Source organism: Tamandua tetradactyla, chromosome 6 (assembly GCF_023851605.1).
Source record: "Tamandua tetradactyla isolate mTamTet1 chromosome 6, mTamTet1.pri, whole genome shotgun sequence".
Taxonomy (NCBI): domain Eukaryota; kingdom Metazoa; phylum Chordata; class Mammalia; order Pilosa; family Myrmecophagidae; genus Tamandua; species Tamandua tetradactyla.
This window is the reverse complement of record NC_135332.1, coordinates 180,470,182-180,494,552: the sequence shown is the minus strand read 5'-3', so window position 1 is coordinate 180,494,552 and position 24,371 is coordinate 180,470,182. Positions and strand designations below refer to the sequence as shown.

The 24,371-nt window shown below is 39.3% G+C and overlaps 1 pseudogene; it reads left to right on the top strand.

Annotated features, from left to right (window-relative positions):
- Window positions 1-2,456: 2,456 nt before the first annotated feature.
- Window positions 2,457-2,609, top strand: LOC143689148 (U1 spliceosomal RNA; annotated as a pseudogene).
- The last annotated feature ends 21,762 nt before the right edge of the window (window positions 2,610-24,371 follow it).

Below are 24,371 nucleotides of genomic sequence, written 5' to 3'. Positions count from 1 at the left end.
TGTAAAGTTTAGGAAACTACCTCTTATTACTAGGTCTCGAAAATGTTTCCCTACATTTCCTTGTAGAAGCTTTATGGTGCTTGTTCTTATATTTAGGTGTTTGATCCACTTTGAGTTAATTTTTGCATAGGGTGTAAGGTGAGCATCCTCTTTCATTCTTTTGGCTATTGATATCCAGTTTTTCCATGCCCTTTTATTGATAAGACTATTTTGGCCCAGTTCACATGACTTAGGGGCCTTGTCAAAAATCAGTTGACCATAGATTTGGTGGTCTATTTCTGCACTCTCAATTTGAATCCATTGGTCAATGCTTCTATCTTTATGCCAGTACCATGCTGTTTTGACCACTATGGATTTATAATAGGTTTTAAAGTCAGGGAGTGTTAATCCTCCCACTTCATTCTTCTTTTTTAGGATGCTTTAGCTATCTAAGGTCTCTTTTCCTTCCAGATGAATTTGGTAACTAGCTTTTCCAAGTCTTCAAAGGAGGTTGTTGGAATAAAAATCTGCAGATCAATTTGGGAGGAATTGACATCATAACTATATTTAGCCTTCCTTATCCATGAGCAGGGAATGTCTTTCCACTTATTTAGATCCTCTTTGATTTCTTTTAGCAATGTTATGTAGTTTTCTGTGTATAAGTCTTTTATGTCCTTAGTTATGTTCATTCTTAAGTACTTGATTTTTTAGTTGCTAATTTGAATGGAAGTTTTTCCTTAACTGGTTCCTCAGTTAGGTCTTTGTTTTTGTATAGAAATGTTACTGATTTTTGTACATTAATTATATATCCTGCCACCTTGCTGAATTTTTTTATTAGCTCAAATAACTGGTGTAGATTTCTCAGGATCTTCCAAGTATACTATAATGTTCTCTGCAAATAATGAAAGTTTCACTTCTTCCTTTCCGATTTGGATGCTTTTTATTTCTTTGTCCTGCCTGATTGCTCTAGCTAGATAGTTCAATCACAATATTGAATAATAGTGGTGACAGTGGGCATCCTTGTCTCATTCCTGATCTTGGTGGGAAAGTTTTCAGTCTCTTTCCAGTGATTAAAATGCTGTCAGTTTTTCATATATATCTTTTATCATATTAAGGTTGTTACCTTTGAGTCCTGTCTTTTGAAGTGTTTTCATCAGAAAAAAATGTTGAATTTTGTCAAATGCTTTTTCTGCATCAGTCAAGATGATCATGTGATTTTCCCCTTCGATTTGTTAATGTACTGTATTACATTAATTGATTCTCTTATGTTGAACTATCCTTGCATTCCTGGTATAAATCCCACTTAGTCATAACGTATAATTCTTCTAATGTGTTGGTGGATTTGATCTGCTAATATTTTGTTGAGAATGCTTGCATTTGTACTCATTAGGGAGATTGGCCTGTAGTTTTCCTTTCTTATATCATCTTTACCCAGTTTTGGTATTAAAATGACATTAGCTTCATAAAATGAGTTAGGTAGAGTTTCTTTTTCCTCAATATTTTGGAAAAAGTTTGGACATAATCTGCTTTAGATCTTTTTGAATGTTTGATAAAATTATTCTGTCAAGTCATCTGGCTTTGTTTTTTCCTTCTAAGAAGATTTTTGGTGACTGATTGAATCTTTTGACTTGTGATTGGTTTGTTGAAATCTCCTACTTCTTCCTGGGTCAGTGTAGCTTGTTTGTGTGTTTCCAGGAATTTGTCCATTTCATCTAAGTTGTCTAGTTTATTGTCATATAGTTGTTCATGGTATCATCTAATGATCTCTTTTATTTCTTCAAGGTCTGTGGTAATGCACCCCTTCTCCTTTCTGATTTTGTATATTTGCATTCTCTCTCTTTTTTTCTTTGTCAGTCTAGCTAGCGACCCATCAATTTTATTGATTTTCTCGAAGAACCAACTTTTGGTTTTATTGATTTTTTCTACTGTTCTTTTGTTTCCAATTCATTTAACTCTGCTTTAATCTTTGTTAATTCTCTTCTACTATTTGCTTTGGGGTTATTTTGCCGTTCTTTCTCAAATTTCTCCAGGTGAGCAGTTAAGTCATCAGTTTTTGCTCTTTCTTGTTTTTTCTGTTGTATTTTTTTCTCATGGGCAGGCACCAGGAATCAAACCTGGGGCTTCAGCAGGGCAGATAAGAACTCTGCCTGCTGAGCTATCGTGGCATGCCCGTTTCTTGTTTTCTTAATATAAGCATTTAAGGTAATAAATTTCCCTCTTAGGACAGCCTTTGCTGCATCCCATAAGTTCTGATAAATTGTATTTTCATTTTCATTTATCTCCAAATAGCTACTGATTTCTCTAGCAATTTCTTCTTTGACCCAGTGGTTGTTTAAGATTTTGTTATTTAATCTCCATATATTTGTCAATGTTCTTGTTCTTTGGTGGTATTAAAATCCAGCTTTATTCCATTGTGATCAGAGAAAGTGCTTTGAATAATTTCAATGTTTCTAAATTTATAGAGACCAGTTTTGTATATACTTACCTGACAGGAGAGACACCCAGGGTTCTCCCAGGGTGAGGCTTATCCTTTGCACTCTGTATGTGCTGACCCCTGCAAATTCCCCAAATGTGGGCAACTCAACTGCATGATTGGTGGTAGTGGGGGACTGCATTCTCATTCTCCCCTAAACAGAAAAAATAGACCTGCTTTGTGGCCCAGCATATGATCTGTCCTGGAAAATGTTCCATGAGCAACAGAGAAGAATGTATATACTTTGTTTTGGGGTGCAATGATCTATACATTTCTGTTAGATCTAATTCATCTATTAAGTTGTTTAGCTTTGCTGTTTCCTTGTTGGTCTTCTGTCTGGTTTTTCTATCTATAGAGGAGATTGGTGTATTGAAGTCTCCTACTATTGTTGAAACATCTATTGCTCCCTTCAGTTTTGCCAATGTCTGTCTCATGTACTTTGGAGCTCCCTGATTGGGAGCATATACAATTATGGTTGCTATATCTTCTTGGTGAATTGTCCTTTTTATTAATATATAGTCCCCTTCTTTGTCACTTATGATGGTTTTACATTTAAAGTCTGCATTAGTTAAGGTTCTCTAGAGAAACAGAATCAACAGGAAATATTCATAATTATAAAATTTATTAAAGTCTCTCATGTAACCAAAGGAATATAGAGTTCAAAATCTGCAGGGCAGACTATGAAGCTGATGATTCTGATGGAGAGTCTGGATGAACTCCACAGGAGAGGCTCACTGGCCAAAGCAGGAAGAGAGTCTGTCTCTTCTGAGTCCTCCTTAAAAGGCTTCCAGTGATTAGATTAAGCATCACTCATTGCAGAAGACACTTCCCTTGGCTGATTATAAATGGAAATAGCTTTGGATGTAGCCAATGTGATAATGATTTAATTATATGAAATGTCCTCATAGCAAAAGACAGGACAGCACTTGCCCAACCAGACAAACAAGTACCACCATCTGGCCAAGTTGACACATGAACCTGAACATGACAAAGTCTATTTTGTCTAACATTAGTATAGCTACTGCTGCTTTCCTTCACATGGGAAATATTTTTCCATCCTTTCACTTCTAATCTATTTGAATCTTTGTGTCTAAGATGAATCTCTTATAAGCAGCATATAGCTGGATTATATTTCTTGTTCCATTCTCTCAAGCTGTATCTTTTAATTAGTATGTTTAGTCTGTTAACATTCAAAGTTGTTACTGAAAAGGCATTTCTTGAATCTACCATCTTATCTTTTGTATTTTTAAACATATTTTTATTGCTAAAACAACATACAATATGTTATATTATACAATAAAAAAGTTAAATAACAACAACATACAAACGCAAATATTCTTAACATACAAACATTTCAAAAATGGCGTATAAACATTGGCTTACAGTATCATCCCATAGTTGTTTATTCATCACTATGATAATTTTAAAGCATTAAAAACAAAAGTAAAAACAAAAACAAAAACATTTGCATCATTCTAGAAAAAGAAAAAAAAATAAACTCCATACATACAATACCCCTTACCCCTCCCTTTCATTGACAGCCAGCATTTCCATTTACCCAATTTATTTTAACCTTTGTTCCCCTATTGTTTGTTTATTTATTTTTATCCATATTTTAAATATTAGTATTATAAATAATGAATAATGAACAAACATACCAACATTTTTGACATACAGACATTCTTCACATGGCTACAGTCAGTGGCTCACAACATCATCGCATAGTTGTGTTTTCATCACCAAGAAAATTTTCGAGCATTTGCATATTTCCAGCAAAAGAAAGAAAAAATCATGCATGCCATTCACCTTACCATTCCCTTTAATTTACCGCTAGTATTTCAATCTACTTAATTTATTTTAACCTTTGTTCTCCCTATTATTTGTTTATTTTTATCCATATCATTTACTCATCTGTCCATACTGTAGATAAAAGGAGCATCAGAAACAAGGTTTTCACAATCACCCAGTCACATTACGAAAGCTCTATCATTGTATATACATCTTCAAGAAACATGACTACTGGAACACAGCTCTACATTTTCAGGCACTTACTTCTAGCCACTCTAATACACTATAAACTAAAAATGGGATATATATATAATTCATAAGAATAGCCTCCAGAATAGCCTCTCAACTCTGTTTGAAATCTCTCAGCCACTGACACTTTATTTTGTCTCATTTCTCTCTTCCCCCATTCAGTCGAGAAGGTTTTCTCAATCTCTTGATGTTGAGACCCAACTCATTCTAGGACTTCTGTCCCATGTTGTCAGGGAGGTTTACACCACCGAGGGTCATGTCCCACATAGAGAGGGGGAGGGTAGTGAGCTCACTTGCCAGGTTGGCTGAGAGAGAGAGAGGCCACATCTGAGCAACAGAAGAGGTTTTCTGGGGGTGACTGTTAGGCTTAATTTTAAGGGCTTAGATTATCCTTTGTGGGGATAAGTTTCATAGGAACAAACCTCAGGATTGAAGGCTCAATCTATTGATTTGATTGTCCCCACTGCTTGTGAGATTATCAAGAATTTCTCAAATGGGAAAGTTAAATTGTCCCCCTTTCTCACTATTCCCTCAAGGAGACTTTGCAAATACTTCTTTATTCACTATTCAAATCATTCTAGGATTTATCACGGCATCACACTAACGTGGACAAACCTACAGAATCTCATGCCTTATTCAAGGTTCCATGTACTTATGGTGTTCATTAAATTGTCCATGTAAGTTAAATTGGGAAATACACTAGTCAAAACATAAATTTTGTACCAAATAAACATTTCTTGCTTTAGTCTCACACAGAGGTTGACGTTTTAAAATATGAATGACCATCTATTTTCAATGCACTACAATATTGACATTCCTTTTTTCTTCCTCATGCAAAAACATTTTTTTAATTTGTACATTTAGTCACTATCAGTGTACATTCTGGGCATTCCTAGATTACACCATCTCAATCTTTATTGGGTATCTTTCCTTTTGGTTTCATACTTGTCCTCCCTCAATCAGTCTCACATTCAGGTTCATTCAGTGTACTTATATTATTGTGCTGCAATCAGGTAGTATTGTGCTATCCATTTCTGAATTTTTGCAATTGGTTCTGTTGCACAATTTGTACCCTTTAAGCTCAAATTACCCAATCTCTACCCTATTTCTATCTCCTGATAACCTCTGTTCTTAACTGAAATTCTTCAAGGTCACTCATTAATGTTAGTTCATATCAGTGAGAACATGCAGTATTTATTTGTCCTCTTGCTTCTGGATAATCTCACTCAGCATAATGCACTCAAGGTCCAGCCATATTGTTACATCTGTGTAATATTCTATCATATATACATACAATACTACAGCTTGCTTAGCCACTCATCTGTTGATGGACATTTGGGCTGTTTCCATCTCTTGGCAATTTTAAATAATGCTAATACAAACATTGATGTGCAAATAGCCATTTGTGTCCTTATCCTCATGTCCTCTGAATAGATACCTAGCAATGGTATTGCTGGATCATATGGCAATTCTATACTTAGCTTCCTGAGGAAACACCAAACTGCCTTCTACAGTAGTTGCACCATTTGATATTCCCACCAACAGTGTATAAGTGTGCCTCTTTCTCCACATTCTCTCCAGCACTTGTCATTTTCTGTTTTTTTTTTTAATAATAACCATTCTGGTAGGTGTGAGATAATATCTCATTGTAGTTTTGATTTGCATTTCCCTAATAGCCAGGGAAGATGAACAACTTTTCATGTGCCTTTTAGTCATTTGTAGTTCATCTTTTGAGAAGTAACTGTTCATGTCCTCTGACCATTTTTTAATTGTATTGTTTGTCTTTTTGTTGTTGCATTGAACAATTTCTTTATATATTCTGGATACTAGACTCTTATCTGATATGTTGTTTCTAAATATTGTCTCCCATTGAGTAGGCTGCCTTTTTATTTTCTTGACAGAGTTCTTTGATGTGCAAAAGTGTTTAATTTTGATGAGTTCCTATTTATCTATTTCTTTCTTCAATGCTCATAATTTGGGTGTAAGATCTAGGAAACCACCTCCTATTGCAAGTTTTATAAGATATTTCCCTACATTTTCTTCTAACTGTTTTATGGTCTTAGCTCTAATGTTTAGGTCTTTGATCAATTCTGAGTTGATTTTTGTACAAGGTGTGAGATATGGATCCTCTTTCATTGTTTTGCATATGGATATCCAGTTCTCCAAGTTCCACTTATTGAAGAAACTGTTCTGTCCCAGTGATTTGGCTTGACTGCCTTATCAAAGATCAGTTTTCCATAGATGACAGAGTCTATATACATTCAGCCAGTCTATGTCTTTTCATTGGGGAGTTTAATCTATTAACATTTAGTTTATTACTGTAAGGGCAGTACTTTCTTCTACCTTTTTGCCTTTTGGATTTACATGTCATATCTATTTTTTTCTCTTAATAAACTTTACTGATAGTCTTCATTTCTACACTTTTCTCCACATTCCTCTCTCCTGCCTTTTTCTTTCTGCCTCCAGTGCTCCCTTAGTATTTCTTGCAGAGTCTGTCTCTTGGTCACAAATTCTCTCAGTGATTTTTATTCTGAAAATGTTTAATTTCCCCCTCATTTTTGAAGGACAATTTTACTGTATGTAGAATTCTTGTTTGGCAGTTTTTCTCCATTCAAATCTTAAATATGAACGATCGTCATCTTGCCTCCATGGTTTCTGCTGAGAAATCTACACATAGTCTTATTGGGCTACCCTTGCATGTGATGGATTGCTTTTCTCTTGCTGCTTTCATAATTCTCTCTTTCTCTTTGACATCTCATATTCTGATTAGTAAGTGTCTTGGAGTTTATCTATTTGGATCTATTCTGTTTGGGGTATACTGCACTTCTTGGATCTGTAACTTTAAGTCTTTCATAAGAGTTCAGAAATTTTCAGTGATATTTTCCTCCATTACTCTTTCTCTTCCTTTTCCCTTCTCTTCTCCTTCTGGGACACCTACCACATGTATATTTGTGTGCTTCATGTTGTCTGTCATTCAATTACCTGAGTCCCTGCTCATATTTTACCCTATACTTTCTTTTGCTTGTCAGAATTCAGATCTCCCATTCTCCAGTTGACTAATCCTTTCTTCTGCTTCTTGAAATCTAACATTATAGGATTCCATTGCTTTTTCCCTCTCTTCTACTGTGTCTTTCATTCCTGTAAGTTCTGTGATTTGTTTTTTCAGACTTTTGATTTCTCCTTTATATTTCCCCATTGCCTTCTTTATATCCTTCCTCAACTTGTTGATTTGATTTTTGATGAGATTTTTCATGTCCGTTTGAACATCTTGAATTAGTTGTTTCAACTCCTGTATCATCATTTGAATTGCTGGTTTGCTCCTTTGACTGGTCATATCTTCAATTTTCCTAGTAAGACTTTTAATTTTTGCTGGCATCTAGGCATTTAATTTCCTTAATTAGTTTATTCTGGAGATTGTTTTCACTCTTTTATGTAGGATTTCCTTGCTGGATGGCTTTGTTCTCAATCTGTTCTCTGACATTCAGTTCAGCTTCTTCTAGACCTCTAGCATAGGTTTTGTTTAAAGGATCAGAACTTTTCAGTTCTTGTTCTCTTGTTTCTTGCCCTGCTTATATGGAGCCTTTTTTTCTTTTTCTTGGGAGGGCCCATTTAGATATTATAGACCCCAATCAGATTTTCCCAGAACAGACTGGCCTCCTCTCAGGATGAAAGAGTTAACTGCATCAGCTTTCCCTGAGGGTGAGACCCAGCAGGTTGACAGACTTTCTTATGAAGCTGTTAGACTCTGTGCCTTTCCTATCCTGCCCAGTGTGTGGTGCTTGTCTGCCTGCAGTTTCTCACCAGTATAATGTGATGTGGTGCTGTGCTGGCTTGATATGAAGTATGAACCCTAGAAAAGCCATGTTTTAAACCTAATCCCATTTTGTAAAGGCAGCCATTTCTTCTAATCTCTATTCAATATTGTATGTTTGAAAATGTAATTAGATCATCTCCTTAGAGATGTGATTTAATCAAGAGTGGTTGTTAAACTGGATTAGGTGGAGGGGTGTCTCCACCCATTTGGGTGGGTCTTGATAAGTTTCTGGAGTCCTACAAAAGATGAAACATTTTGGAGAATGAAAGAGATTCAGAGAGAGCAGAGCAGAATGACATAGCCATGAGAAGCAGAGTCCACCAGCCAGTGACCTTTGGGGATGAAGAAGGAAAGTGCCTCTTGGGAAGCTCCATGAAACAGGAAGCCAGAAGAAGAAGCTAGCAGATGATGCCGTGTTTGCCATGTGCCCTTCTAGATGAGAGAGAAACTCTGACTGTGTTCACTTTGTTCCTTTCCACTTGAGAGAGAAACCCTGAACTTCATCAGCCTTCTTGAACCAAGGTATCTTTCCCTGGATGTCTTTGATTGGACATTTCTATAGACTTGTTTTAATTGGGACATTTTCTTGGCCTTAGAACTATAAACTAGCAACTTATTAAATTCCCCTTTTAAAAGCCATTCCGTTTCTGGTATATTGCATTCCAGCAACTAGCAAACTAGAACATGTGCCTTTAACTTCAGCAGAGTCTCCCTGTTGGAGGTGTGGTTCAAATGAAGGAGAGGTTGTAGGCTTAATTTAATTGATTCAGTTTTCCAGTCCCTGGGATCTGAATTCTTTGAAGGAAGAATTTCACCTGTGTTGGCCCCCATCCCTCTCCTGGTAAAGGCACAGCCTCCTGGGAATTAGCTCCTTTCACCTGACCAGCCTCTTTTGTCTCTCAGACAAGCTTAATTCTGCTCTTGGTGGGGCAGTTGGAGCCTGAGAAGTCTTGCAGTTCTATCTAATGAGCTGTTAAACACAGAAACAGAACAAAAAAAAAAGTCCTTTACAGAAGTCTTTCTCTTTCAGTATCTTAAATATATCATACCACTGCCTTCTCACCTCCACTGCCAGTTGAGTAGTCTGAACTCAGTGTTATGTGGTTTCCGTTGTATGTACTGGATTGTTTTTCATTTGCCGCTTTCAGAATTTTTTGCTTCTCTGCAACATTTGGCAGATTAATTATGATGTGCCTTGGGGAAGGCCTATTTGGATTTATTCTGTTTGGAGTTGTTTGGGCTTCTTTGATTTGTATATTTCTATCTTTTATAAGGGTTGGGAAGTTTTCCCCCATTGTATCTTCAACTACTCTTCCTAGCCCTTTACTCATTTCTTCTCCTTCTGAGACACCAATGATTCTTACATTTGTGTACTTGTTTTGTCTATCTTTTCCCTGAGATCCAATTCAAAATTTTCCATCTTTTTTTTTGCCATTTGCTGTTTTGAGTGTTCAAAATCAGTTATCCTGTCCTCTAGTTCACTTATTCTTCTTTTTTTGTCTCTTCAAATCTGTTGTTCTGTACCTCTAATATGTCTTTTATTTAGTCAACAGAGACCTTAATCTCTGTGATATCTGCTATTTTTCTCTTTATTCTATCAAATTTCTCTTTATATTCTTCTACTGTCTTTTTGATCTCCTTTTATTAATTAAATAAATTTGCCATCCCATTTATTTTAATAAGTAGCGTTATATGAACATCTTTGATTAGTTTTTCTGTCATCTGTGTCTCCTCTGGTGCTCTATTTTGGCCATTAGGCAGGACTATATCTATCTGCATTATGATATGCTTAGTGATCTTCTGTTGTTTTCATTGAATGCCAATGTCTTGATTGCTTTGCAGGGTGGGTGTCTAGCATGATGCAGGGTATGGAGAGGGGCACAACAGTGCAGTGCTGCATTGCAGTGCAGGAATAAGCTCAGTTTTGGGAAGTTACATTGGTGCTTGTGAAAGTGGGTGCCCAGTGGCCAGGGGGATTGTAGCTATGTGGGTGCATCAGTCTGGGGGGATAGCCCATGTGCATTGGTCTAGGGCATGGGGCCCTTTGTGCAAATGCTCAGAACTATGGCAGTTGGTCGACATTGTACCTGCATGGGCTGGGAGTGGATGTGACCTGGCTGCACAGGTCGGCACTATCTCAGAACTGCAGGGCATGACTGAGGGCCGTGAGCATGCACGGGTGTAGGAGTGCAGTGAACTGACATTCCCAGAGCTGAAGGATGTGATCAGGGGCCCATGTGCATGTGTAGGCCTGGGAGTGCCATCAAACGGATGTGGTGAGCTCAGGGGAGTGGGTTCAGGCTGTGGGACACTACGGGCTGGGGGCAGAGGTAGCTTAGGTTTGGAGGTTAGTGCCTGCAACAGGGAGGGGGAGTAGTGCTCAGGAGGGGTGTAGGAGACATGGGTTGGACTGCACTTGGGGTGGGGTGTGGAGCAGGTACATGCACTGGGGGCTGGTGGGGTGGGGGCATCTGGAGCCCGGGGAATGGGAGCGGGTGATGGGGTTCAGGTGCGTGGGGTGTGGGGTGAGTCCCCAGTCACGGGGCTGCGCTGTTGAAGGTCATGCCCAAAGAAGGCCGCCTGGCTTACTTCCTATTCCTGGTCTCCGTCCGTGCACTCCTGCAGGCTCTGTGGCTCCGCGCCTCAGCGCCAGGCTCCAGCTTTCTGCCTCTCAGCTCCTCGGCCTCTGCAACCAGGGCAGCTACATGCGGTGCAGAAGCTCTCCCAGGTCAGCCGTGCTCGCGAAGTGCTCCCTCAGTCACCCTCCTGTTCCTTCTATCACTTTTCCGTGGAGCAGGGCTGATCTCAAGCTACTCTAGTCGGCCATCTTCCGGGAGTTCATCTTTTTTTTTTTCATTATTTTATTTTTTATTAAAAAACAAACAAACAATGCTCTTAGAACCACCAACAATGTACATCTTAGCTTAACCATGGGCATATTAAATAATGTATCCATACTGTTATTGTAAAGCCTGTGTGTGCAAACAGGCTTTACGATGATTACGCAGGTGTTTTTTTAATCTGCCTATGGATAAGCTAACTAAGACGTCTGTATTTTTTTTAACGTCTTTTTTCTGTTTTGTTCACCAGTGTAATGCTAGGCTCATAAAATAAATGGTGGAGTGGTCCCTCATCTTTCATTTACTGGATGAAATTGTATAATTTCAGCGTTAATTCTTCTTTAAACATTTGTTAGAATTATCCAGTAGAACCATCTGAATGTAGATATTTCTTTTTTGGGAATTTTTTAAATTAGAAATTCAATTTTCATTATAGTTATTAGACTTATTCCAGGTATCTACCTCTCACTGAATGAGTTATGGTAGTTTTCGTTTTACGAAGAATTGATCCATTTCATCTACAGTGTCAAATTTGTGTGTGTAGAATTGTTAACAGAATTTCCTAATTGTCCTTTTGATGTTTGCATGCTCTGTAGTTATATTCCCAGCTTCATTCTTGATCTTGATAATTTGCATCTTCTCCTTCTTTTTTTCTTTTGAGGACTTGCTAAAGGTTTGTCAATTTTATTGATCTTTTCAAAGAACTAGGCTTATGTTTCATCAATTTTTCTATTTTTCTCTTGTTTTCAATTTCAATGATTTCTATTAACTTTAGTATTTCCTTAAATTTGCTTACATTGGGTTTATTTTTCTTTTCTGTTTCTATGGCCTTGTAATGGAACCTTAGAACATTGATACACAGATTTTCCTCTGTTATTATGTGTGTATTTAGAGAAACAAACTGATCTCCTTTTATTAATTAAATAAATTTGCCATCCCATTTATTTTAATGAGTAGCATTATATGAACATCTTTGATTAGTTTTTCTGTCATCTGTGTCTCCTCTGGTGCTCTATTTTGGCCATTAGGCAGGGCTATATCTATCTGCATTATGATATGCTTAGTGATCTTCTGTTGTTTTCATTGAATGCCAATATCTTGATTGCTTTACTTTGGGAATTGATTTCCCTCAGTAGCCGCAGCACTGCTCTAGTTGTGTCCTATAAATCTTTTCACTCACTTCAATGATTTTTAAAATCTCCAACCCATGGATTATTTTGAACATGTTTAGTTTCTAAGTGTATGGAGACTTTCTTGTTATCTTTCTGTTATTGATTTCTAGTTTTATCCCCTTCTGATTGGAAAAATGCTATCAGTATGATTTCAATTCTTTAAAATTTGTTGAGGTTTACTTTATCATAAGGATACATTCTAGCTTGATATAACTTGGTATCTTGTCCTATATTCTGCAGACTCTTGTAAAGGATGTGCGTGCTGCTGGTGTTAGGTGGGTGACGATCACACGGATGTCAAACTGCCTGATAGTCCCCTGTGTGCGTGCAGGGAAAACAAATAATTCAGAGATCTCCATGATCCTGGAAGGGTTACAGATATGCTGGTTCACATACAACCTTGAATGACATCAGATCAGCCTCCTAAACACTAGGTATATATGAATACAACTGGGCTGGACTTGGGATAGGCAGAAGATTCAACCTGGCAACATTTCACACATTAGTGAACAGAGACATTCAGGCAGGAAAAACTTTCCTGGATCCCTTCACCTGAAGTATCTCTATCCAAGCTTGCCAGACCTGCCAAACTAGCTTGACCACTGCCTTTGCTCTTTGACATAATTTGTTCCATTAGCAAACTTGTAACAGTTTGCCAAGGGCTAAAGGGCAGGAATACAAGGGTGAATGTGAGATTGGCAGCGCCCTCACAGACCAAGTTGATGCCTATCTTAGCCAACCCAGCCAACCTGCCAGGGGCAGTTGGAAGGGGGTTCAACCTGACTGTCATGTGAGCTGGGATGCGAGGTCTCATTACACCCACAATCCAGAAGGACCTCCATCTTAGCGGCTGCAAGTTTCTTCCATTTGAATGTTAAAAGAAATGTACACATGCTTTTATCTGCCCTTTTAAGGAAGCAGCACATTTCTCATCTAGTCACTATGTTCCTTAGATTATCACTAGTGGAAGACACAGTGGTGGGAGATGTGTTGTCATTCCATGCTTCTTTTGGCTCCATGACTGTCAGCATCACCAAGTTGGATTGAGAAACCTCATCGACATAAAGTCTGTTCTCTACAGCCAGCCAGTTTTTCACGACACTTGTTTCTGACCAAACATAGTTATCCAGTCTATTCTGGACAGTTTGATAACTACTATAATGATAATAAATAATAATAAAGGTACTGTATTAATCAGGCATCTGAATGGCAAGCGATAGAAGCTGACTGGCTCACATAACCAGAAAAATAGTTTATTGAAATAGTGTCAAATAGATGTTGGAAATGCTGTGGAGTCTGGAGTTCTAGTATCAGAAAATAAGCTGCATATTGAACGAAGGTCAGTGAAAAGAAAGGCCATCACTACTGTCTCCCCTGTGGCCACAGGCCCTGCACCCCTCAGTGCCAAGGCCTGAGCAGTCTCTGTGTTGCCTGCATTACTGTGAACAATTCAAAGTCTCAGCACAGCACAAGAGCTCAGCTCTCAACCTTTGCCCTCCCATCATTGCAGGGGGCTTGGTGGTATGGGCTCATTTCCCAACAATATGAGCCCAGGAGTGATCTGCCCACATGGGGAAGTGGCTGCGTCCACCCATCCAAGGACAGCCACGTCTTCTAGAGGACTTATTATCATCGGGACTTGCAGCATTTTGCAGAAGTGGAGGCTCACTTACTCCAACTCTCTCCAGGAGGCAAAGGTGGAATTCAAACATACATGTCTGATGCAGAGCCAAGATTTTTATCCACTTCCCCATTTTCCTCACCCAAATAATGTCTTCCTTCATAGAGGCAGCATGTAATAGAAACTTGATTCAATGAGAAATGCGATACAAATTTCAAGATGTGTTGCTTAGGGATTTGCTCCTAACTGCATTTCCAGAGGCGGTGTCATGCCAATTATGGCCAGTAATTCGGCATTTTGGTACTGGAGTCCCATCTGGGCTTGAATCCTTGCTCTACCACTTGCAAGCCTTGTGATATGGAGCAATTTACTGAACCCTCTGTGCTTCAATCTCCAAATCTACAATACAGAAAACAGAAATAGAGCCTACTCCATATGACTGCTGGGAAGACTAAATGTTAATATATGTTAAGTGCTACATACATTTACATGTGAGCTATCATTAATATTAGAAGCTTCAGCAGTTGGGTCTTGCCAATTATGGGCAGGAATAATACAGCCAGAAGCAATGTTTGGGGAACCAATGTCCCTTTGGACCAGGGGGAAGGGGTACTCAGGAAATACAAGGCAAAGGGCAGTCCTAATAAACCAGGAGTGCCGTGAATTCACATTCACTGCCTCACTCCAGGATGAGAAACTTCCTATTGGCTCAGGTAGTTTGTAAAAGCAATTACTTTCCTCTAAACTGAAATCAAACAAATAAAAAATATAATTGCTCTTCACTGGAAGAATTTCCCAAAGGTTAGTATATCATTTACTTTGATTCTGGTGGCTAAAGACACATGCATACACCTATACATAATTAATTTCAATCATAGAAGAGGGCAGAAATAGGGCTATTGCAAGATAAAAACATAAAATAGATTAATTTCAAGGGAAATTATAAAACTTTATTCTCCTTTCAGCTCGGACACCTAGCATGTAGAACACTTAGCCTGAAAAGAAATGAATATATTAAGGAAGCAGAGAGATGTAAGGGCAAGGATGACCAGAGACAGAGTGAGATGCAGTGCCACAGTTCTGGATACCATGTCCAGAGACTTAAACTTTGGTCAATGCTTAATATCCGACCAGAACTCAGAGCTTGTACCAATCCATCTACTCCTTTAGTCATTCATTAGCAGATTTATTTTAAAAATAAAGGAGTTTGTATAGATTATCTCTTTGGCTAGAACATTGTCAATTCTAACATTTATCTGTGAGGTACTTCCTGGTCTTTCTAGTTTCTTTTATGGACTCTTCCAGTCTACTGGCACCCTTTCCTTCTGAGAATTGTCCCAGCCCTAGCTGGTAAGAATTTTGGTTGATTGCCTCTTCCACCCAATCATAAGAATAGGCACATAAACCTAGTTCATCAGAGTATGAAATTCTTCCGGCCTGGTCACTCTATGCAGACCAAGGAAAGCATCCCTGGGCATGCTTTCATGGGATCATAATACCCAAACCTTTCTTACTTCTCTAACTTTCTATTGCAAGTGTAATAATACTAGAACCTCCTTTGGTCCCCTTGGCCTTCAATTTGGAAAGCTCTTGCCTAAGAATGAAGATATAGTGTCCAGATTACACTGTTTGCACACCTACATTAAGCCATGCCTGAAGCTTTTTTGTGACTTTTGTTTCAGTTGTAGTTTACTTTGTTTAGCTTGAGTCTCTGAAATGCGCAACCCCAAGCACTCTGGCTAGTGCAGTTCAATAAGAGAAGGAGCATGCCGTTCAGCGTTGAAATTTAGCCTCCCAAACACCAGCACAAATGGCCTATTAGATTTTTTTCTTGGACAAAAAATCTCACAACTACAGTGAGATTTGATTTCCATATTTACAAAATGACTCTAAATATTTCTCTGAGTTGTTTAAAAATGGTGACTTGGTGACTCTACATTTTATTTGATTTCCATTATTTGGGTTCAGACCTTAACTTCTCTGTTGAACTGTAATTTCTTAAGAATATGCATTTACATAACTTTTGATATCTACAATGCTACTACAATGCTTCTCACCTAGTAGGCACCAAAGCGTAGACTGAAGGAATTCATATATTAAAATTCAGCCCTCACTCTTTGCATTTTTAGGAATTTTTCATAGGCTCCATTTTATGGTGAGATGTTAACTGACTGAATTCAAATGTTTTTTCCATTTCCCCCTTGTAAAATATTCCCTAATAAACCATGTTTTACTTGAAAAAACTTTTATTTCCAGTGCAGAAAGCATCACATAATAATTCTCAGCACCCTCTTCTATGCCAGTAATGTCAACCTGTGGAGTAAAAATGAATAAATGGAAGAATTAATGAATGAAAGAGAGAGAGAAAGATTAGAGAGGAAGGAAGGAAATGGAGAGGGAGGGAGGGAGATGACAATACTTCTAACCCTCAGGCCTCCCTCCCAATAAACAACCTGGAAAAGCTGGGGCCTCTTTAATTTCTCAGTGGCACACAGGTCAGTGGCCTGGAAAACAGAAAAGAGTCATGTACTTCCCGCTCTCCCTGCAGCTCAGGCCTGAAGGTAGAATATTGCCAGCTCATCTGCAGACTGATGTTGCCATTTACTGTGATTCCCCCTAAACCTTCGTTGAATTAGAGTCACACCTGACACTCATGGATGTAGTCTTCCTCATCAGCTCCTCTCAGTCATTGTGTGAAGCTGCTCATAGCAACAGGCAGCAAGGGAAAGTGCCAGCATGCGGCACCAGCCTTCAGTTCAATGACAAACAACAGAAGAGCCTCTTATGTACTTATGAGTAGCATCAACTGGAACCTTGGAAGGCAGCCCCAGCAATTGAACTTTGGACATGGCCTGAGAGCTGGGGGAGCATTCAGAACAGCTGGAGGTCAGGGGCGCTGGGAGGTAATGATACACAGGGAGGAGAGCCCTGTTGTGGAATATTGGGATCTTGCACCATGTTTTTATTCTAGAACTTATCACCAGAGTTGTTGCTGCTTCTGCAAACACTTCAGTTGAGTAAATCAACAACAAAGTAGCTGCTGTCAGATTGCTGTTGGATTCCTATCAGGGGTTTTCAAACTGTTTTCCTTGGAAAATGCAAGATTCCACAGGTAGTCCTAGAGGAAAGAGTCTGCGTAGTGAGATATGGCAGAGGAAAATTGGGTAGCCTCTCTGTAGAGGGAGGCAAAAGGAAAGCAGTGGATTTCAGGCCCTCTTTCTCCATTTCCACAAAATACTTGCTTTTGAGACTATTTTACACATTGAGATCTGCTGTCAGATTTTATTTGAACAAAAGGATGGTGCAGATAAATGAAATGTTGAAAGTTGCTCTTGTAGGTCAGTTTCTGTAACAGGGGACAATAAAACTTCTGATCATGAAACTTCACAGGCACAGAGAAGGCGTCAAAAACACCCATTAAAGGAGATTTCCACATCCAAGCATCTAGAGTGATGTGCATGTCATTGAGAGAAAGTTCTATAAAGCCATGTTAAAAGACGATGACAACCAAGAAACAGGAAACTATAGAGAGAGGGTTTATGAGCAGTGGCTGAGGAGTGTGCTGTGTTCCTTCTTTTGGGCAGATGGAGGAGACCCTTGCCCATCTACCCAGGCTGAGTGCAGGCAACGCAGAAGTTCAAAACATGTTTAGGTGGCTGCTTTTGACACTCAGGTATCATTGATCTATGTCTTTTGGGTTCATTTGGCCATGATAACCTAGAATGAGTGTGGAAAGTTGCTGAGGCAGAAAACAAACAGATTTCCATCTGGTCTTATTTCTGGGAAAGTTTCTGGGTCATCACCCTTCTCTAAAGTGAACTAAAATTACAGAATTTTGTTTGCCTGTCATTTGTGTTTATTTTTCACCCTTTGTACTTCTTGTTTATTTTGTTTGTTTGTTTGTTTTCTCGTTTATTCTTTATTAACCCTCTCTACATTTTCTGCTGGTTGAGAAATGTATCCCTACTCTAGATCATATGACAAGGCAATTTATAAAGCTGTTTCAGCATTTTTGGTATTTGTGAATTACAGTACCCCAGAGCTCTCGCACCAAAATCTCGTTTGGTTTGCTAAAGCTGCTGGAATGCAATATACCAGGAACGGATTGGCATTTACAGAGGGAATTTATTAAGCTACAAGTTTCCAGTTCTAAGGACATAAAATGCCCAAATTAAGAGATCAACAAGAGGATAACTTAACTCAAGAAAGGCCAATGACATCCTGGGTTTCTCTATTAGCTGAGAAGGCACATAGCTGGCTTCTCCTGGTCCTTTGCTCTTGGTTTACATTGCTTTCAGCTTCTGATTCCAGTGGCTTTCTATTTTGGCTCTCCAGACATTGCCACATGTCTGTGTCTAGGTATCTGCTCTCTGTATCAGTTCTGAGTGTTCTGATGTTTGCTGTCTCTTGTTCTCTTCATACAGAGCTCCAGTAAAAGGATTGAGGCCCACTGTGAATGGACAGGACACATCTCCATCTAATCAAAAGGTCCTACTCACAATTGACTGAGTCACATCTCCATAGAAACAGCTTAATCAAAAGGTTCCACCCAAACAATAGGTCTGCCCCCACAAATTTGGATTACGATTAAAGGAACATGGCTTTTCTGGGTGCTTAACATTTTCAAACCAGCACAGTCAGTGTTAATACAAATAACTCATTCATTGAGCACCTACTATGCCCACTTTGTTAATGTAGTATTTTTGGTTTGCAACATCTTTACAATTGATTATGCTCATTTCACATGGGATGATGCATTTCAGAGATATTAAATAATATATGCAATATCACACAGTTTGCAAGGAGTAGAGTCAGAATCTTAAGCCATGCTTTTCTTATTCCCTAGAAACTTGCACGGTTCCCTCTGACATGAACTCTCCAAGAAGGAATACGATAGAAAAGCAAGTGTTGGTGCTGACCTTGACATGTCTATTTTGATGCAGCCTCCTTCCCCAAGAGGCGAGAAAGTCATTTGCCAGACAGCTTGGCTGGCTGGATGAGTTCTGGTGGTGGAGAATATTTAAAGACTCCCTCTATCCTCAGGCATTTTAGCCTCTCTTGCCAGCTCTGGGTTGGGCTGACACTGGGGAACTGGAGGGTCCCCAGCCCAGGGCGCTGGCTCTGCTCTGTCCATGGTGCTGAAGAAGCTCCCAAAGGTGGCCATCTTCGCTGAGGCCTCACTGTTACACAAGCATGAGGAAACAAACTCTGCCCAGTTCCCTTAAAAAAAAAAAAAGACTAAGAAACTTTCTGTTTTCTATTTGCAACCAGGCTAGCATTTTGGGAGAAGCTGGCTGGGGTGGAATGTCCTTATCTCTCACTCTTCTAAAGAAGCTTTAGTAAAGAGTTATCCTTGCTGTCAACTAGAGTTAAGAAGAGGTTTGATTTCCTACTTGGTGAGGGTGTGTTTATTGGTTTTCTTTCTCTTGGGAACAATGATATTATCTAAAATTGATAATGTTGATGAATTGTGGACTTTGGGATTATACATGGTGCCTGATGAAAGCAAGTGGCTGAAGAATGCACTGAATGAGAAGTAGATTGGCAAATGATGATGTATACTTATAAATGCATGCTGTGCTACTACAAAAAAGGGACAAAGTCGTGAGGCAAGCAACTATGTGTATGAACATGTGGGACATTTGGTGAGGCAAAATAAGCCAGAAAAAAAAGAACAATAATGGTATGGTCTCCTTTAGAAAATGCTTACAAGAAAACAGGGACCTAGATTGTAAGCTTTTATACCAGAAACATTTACTGGAGTGCTAATTATTACTTCTGGATTTTGGGAGGATGATATATACATATATAACTTGATATTCAGAGATAAGGATGAAGCTGATCAGGATGGGATTCAAGCAATTCAGAACACAGGGCTAAGGAAGACAATGTCTATATTTTAGAACCATGTGTACTCTTTGAGACCAAAGAAAGAAAGGTTTATTTGGTCTGGATCTGAAATTTTCTGTGGCACATACTCTAACTCAACATATCTGAATAGCTCATTTGAACAATTGAAACACATGGAACCCAGAATAAGAAAGAGGTCCTTTAATCTTGTATAGCCTAATGTAATGCCTGGATACATCCTAGAGTATATTACGCACATAATCAAAAAGCATTAGCAAAGTCCCTTGAGGGATGGGAAAAATATTGAACTATTAACCTTTACCATCAGGAAATCCCCTAATACTGTGTCAAACTTTAGGGCTACCCAAATCAATAGGTCATACCCTTGATCTTGAGGCTTCCTCTTGTGAATCTTCAGTAGGTAGCAGAGAAGCTTAGCCTACATATAGGTATAGCTAAGAGTTACTTCTGTAGGACCTATTTTGTTGCTCAGGTGTGGCCTCACTCTCTCTAAGCCCAGCCTTGCAAATGAAATCATTGCCTCATTACCCTCTCCACTACATGGAACCTGACATCCAGGGGTGAAAGTGTACCTGGCAATGTGGGAGATGACTCCCAGGGATGAGTCCAGCCTTGGCACCATGATCAGCAATTGCATCCAGGCCAAAAGGGGGAAGAGAAGTGTAAAAAATAAGGTATCAGTGGCAGAGAGAGTTCAAAAAGAGTCTAGAGGCTACTCTGAAGGTTGCTCTTACACAAGATTCAGTTAGACATTGCTGTCTATCATAACCTGCCAAACCCCAAACAGGTCCATCCCAGTTAGTCCTAAACAACATCTAGAGCAATATTTAAGATCCCACAAGGGTTCCATGCACTAGTGTAGCTTTCCAGAAACCTACAACCTCCATATGGTTCCGTGGAGCAGATAAGTCCTGAAACCCAGAGGATCCAGCCTCTCTAGAACATTAGATAGTTCCATCTTCCTAATCCATATTATTGCAGACCTTTCCAATATGAAAATGCTAGATTTGCCGTAGCCCAAATACCCTTAAAGGGAGGGATTGAAAGATCAAAGGTGATGGTGGAGTTATATAGAGAAGATAGGATTTAGCCAATGAATATGATTGCTGAATCATTAAATTACTATATCTTTTAGTCTTCAGTATCTTAGAGGAGCTAGAAGTAGAAACTTAAAATTGTGGTATTGTAACACATGTCAAACTCTGAAATATATTCTGCAGCTAATTGTGGTGCTGTGCTTTGAAATTTATTGCTTTTCTGTATTTATGTTATTTTTACAAAAAATAAAGAAAGAGAAAAAAGGCAATTGTGATGATTAAAAAAAAGGTTATCCTTGATGTCAATCATTTCTGCTGTGTTCTCACTTGGGGAGATGAGTCTCTTTCATTTCTGTAAGAAATAATCCTGCATGTGACACCTTTCTGGGACAAAACAAACAAGCAAACAAAAACCCACAGATACACATGCATAAAAATTATCTTTGTTAAAACAAATAAACAGACAACCAAAAAAAATGTAGGGAGGAAGCAAGGATATTTCAGTGATAGAATTCTCGTCTACCATACAGGAGCCCAGGGTTCGATTCCCAGCCCATGCAGCTCCCCCAAAAACAAAGAAACAAACAGACAAATTCAACAAATGGTGCTGCAGTAATGAGATACTCACATGGAGAAAGAATGAAATGTGACCTCTGCCATACAGCATACAAAGAAAAAATAGAGAGAAAGTGGCAAATTCTGAACATCAAATTAGGAATATAGCTATTGCAGGGATGACCAAAAACAATAAAAAGCTGAAGGAGGGGGTAGCATTTAATGGCCCTAGGTTGTTTTATTCTGGGTGACCATGGGCTAGAAAGAAGCTCTAGGGAGACACACGGACCCCAAATTATACCCAATGTGTTGTCTTTGCATGCTTTAAGGCAAAAAGTTAAATAACTCACATCACACTGTCAACTGGACCTGGGACTTAAAAATGGTGAAGAAATGCTTATCCAGCTAATCCGTCAGGTCAATTCCAAGCATAATATTCCATTTCTATGAAATAATCATTCATTCTACATTGCAGATAGGAGTCTAAATCTAAGTTACGTCCTTTCATCCAGAAAACAACAGCAAGCACAGCCCCGCGGATTGGGTGTTTATCATGTTCAGATGCCATGATAAATAAGGGCATATGCCATCTTCTCAAAGTCACTATGAGTTAGGTACTCTTCTCCAGATGCAGATGCAAGATGCTAATTTCAAAAGGTGTTATTACATGCTGATGAACAGCTATAAATTAATGAGTCTCTGTGCTTTATTCTGCAATAATCTCTCTTCACAAAAGGTCTACCAAGAAAATGGACATGGGAAAGTAAGTTCATCCTTTATTACTCCAATGACATACTGAGAGTCTCCCCACTTCAATACCTTCTCAATAATGAGTGCAAATACACTGAGACCTGAACCCAATTCATAGCCAATAAATCATAAGAAATCTGGAAAAACATTTAGAAAAGTATTTGAAGGATTCCATGCTATCCGTTCTCCATATAATGCCCTTTCTTGCTTTTTTTGTTTTCCTGGAAAATGTAGATGCTTCATTTCTTCTCTGATGGGCATACATTCCAACGTTCATTCCACAACGCATCCAACACACATCTACTAAACACATGGTCTGTTACATGCGCTGGAAATAAACATATTAGTCAGTTGGCCAAGGTTCCTGGCTGCAGGTCCTGTATATATGCAGGGAGTTGTACAGTCATGCACAATGGAAATGTACCTTGATGTTGATGGTAGGACATAGAAGAAACCCTAGGGACACTGTGGCTGAGCATCTAGCTGAGGACAGGATACATGAGGAATAGATCCACGGCAATTTTCAGGGTGGTCATCTACGTCCATCTGAGAAGACTGTGAACTACACTCCTTGAAGCACCATTCATGTCAGTGTATTATGGGATGGCTTTCCCTGCAGAGGATAAGTGGGGTGGCCTCATTCTCTGTATAAATAATTGAGTCACAGCCATATGCATGAGCCTTGCATAGTTAGTTCTGGGGACAAAATAGGAAACAAATGAACATCACTCCTATCCCAGACTCAAGATTTCATGAGAAACAGAATACTGAGTGAGCAACACAATCACAATAACATCAGTTAAGGTTTGTGTCTAAGGTGATCATATAATTTATCATCAAAAATGAGACACTTTTGGGGCCAAGATGGCAGCTTAGCAATGTGCGTGTTTTAGTTCATCCACCAGAACAACTACTAAATAACCAGAAACAGTACAGAAGAGCACCTGGAGCCACAATACTGACTGGACACACAGCGTACCACAGTGTGGACCAGCTGGACTGGCTGCGAGTCTCCAGAACCATGAGTTCCCCTAAGCCGCGGTGGCCGATGCCTGGCGTGCCTCCCCCACAGGAGGCTTCCCGGAGGGAAAGGAAAGAGACTCTAACAGTAGCAGGGACTGAGTCTAACTAAACACCAATTGTGGCATTAATAAATAAATTCTGACTACTAAAAATAGGCCCCAAGCTCAGCGAAACTGGTCAAGGCGGAGGTTGCTTATTGGGCTAACCGGAAAAGAGGAAACAGGATGAGGCAGAGGTTTTTGTGGCTGTTTCTACGGAGGCTTAGCTGCCTCTGGATTTAGTGGTGGGACTTCTCAGGCTGCAGCTGCCACAGGCATAGGCAGAAACAGACTGCTTTCAGGGCTATTTCCCACCTGTGCCTTCCCCAGGGGAGGGGTGAAGCCCAACTTAGGTGGAATCCCTCTCTCAAGGAATTCAGACCCCAGGTCTTGGCAATTTGAAGCCATTAAAACCAGCCTACAATCTCTCTTCTGTCTCCACCATGCCCCAGGCAGGTAGAGCCTTCCAAAGTTAAAGGAGCCACAACATATTTGGCTGGTGGGACCAGCAGACAGACAAGTGCCACATACCAGGCAGGATAAGAAAAACAGAGCCCAGAGACTTTGCAGCAAAGTCTTTCAACCTGCTGGGTCTCACCCTCAGGGAAAACTGATGCAGGTGAATCCTTCCCCCTGATAGGAGGCCAGTTTAGACCAGAAAACCCAACTGGAGTCTGGAATACCTATGTAGACCCTACTAAGGGTGGGGAGGGAAAAGGCACCTTACAAGCAGGACAAGAAAGAAGAAAACAAGAATTGCAAAATTACCCTCTGTTAAACAAAACTTAAGCTAGAGGCCCAGAAAAAGCTGAACTGAAGGTCAAAGAACAAATAGACAACAAATTCATCTAGCAAGAAAACCCTAGGTAAGATAAGTGAAAGCAATCTCCAGAATAAACTAATTAAGATAATTAAATGTCTAGAAACCAGCCAAAAATAACAAATCACACCAGGAAAATTGAAGATATGGCCCAGACAAAGGAACAAACCAATAGTTCAAATGAGATACAGGAACTGAAACAACTAATTCAGAATATACGCACAGAAATGGAAAACCTCATCAAAAACCAAATGAATGAATTGAGGGAGGACATGAAGAAGGCAAGGAATGAACAAAAAGAAGAAATGGAAAGTTTGAAAAAGCAAATCACAGAACTTATG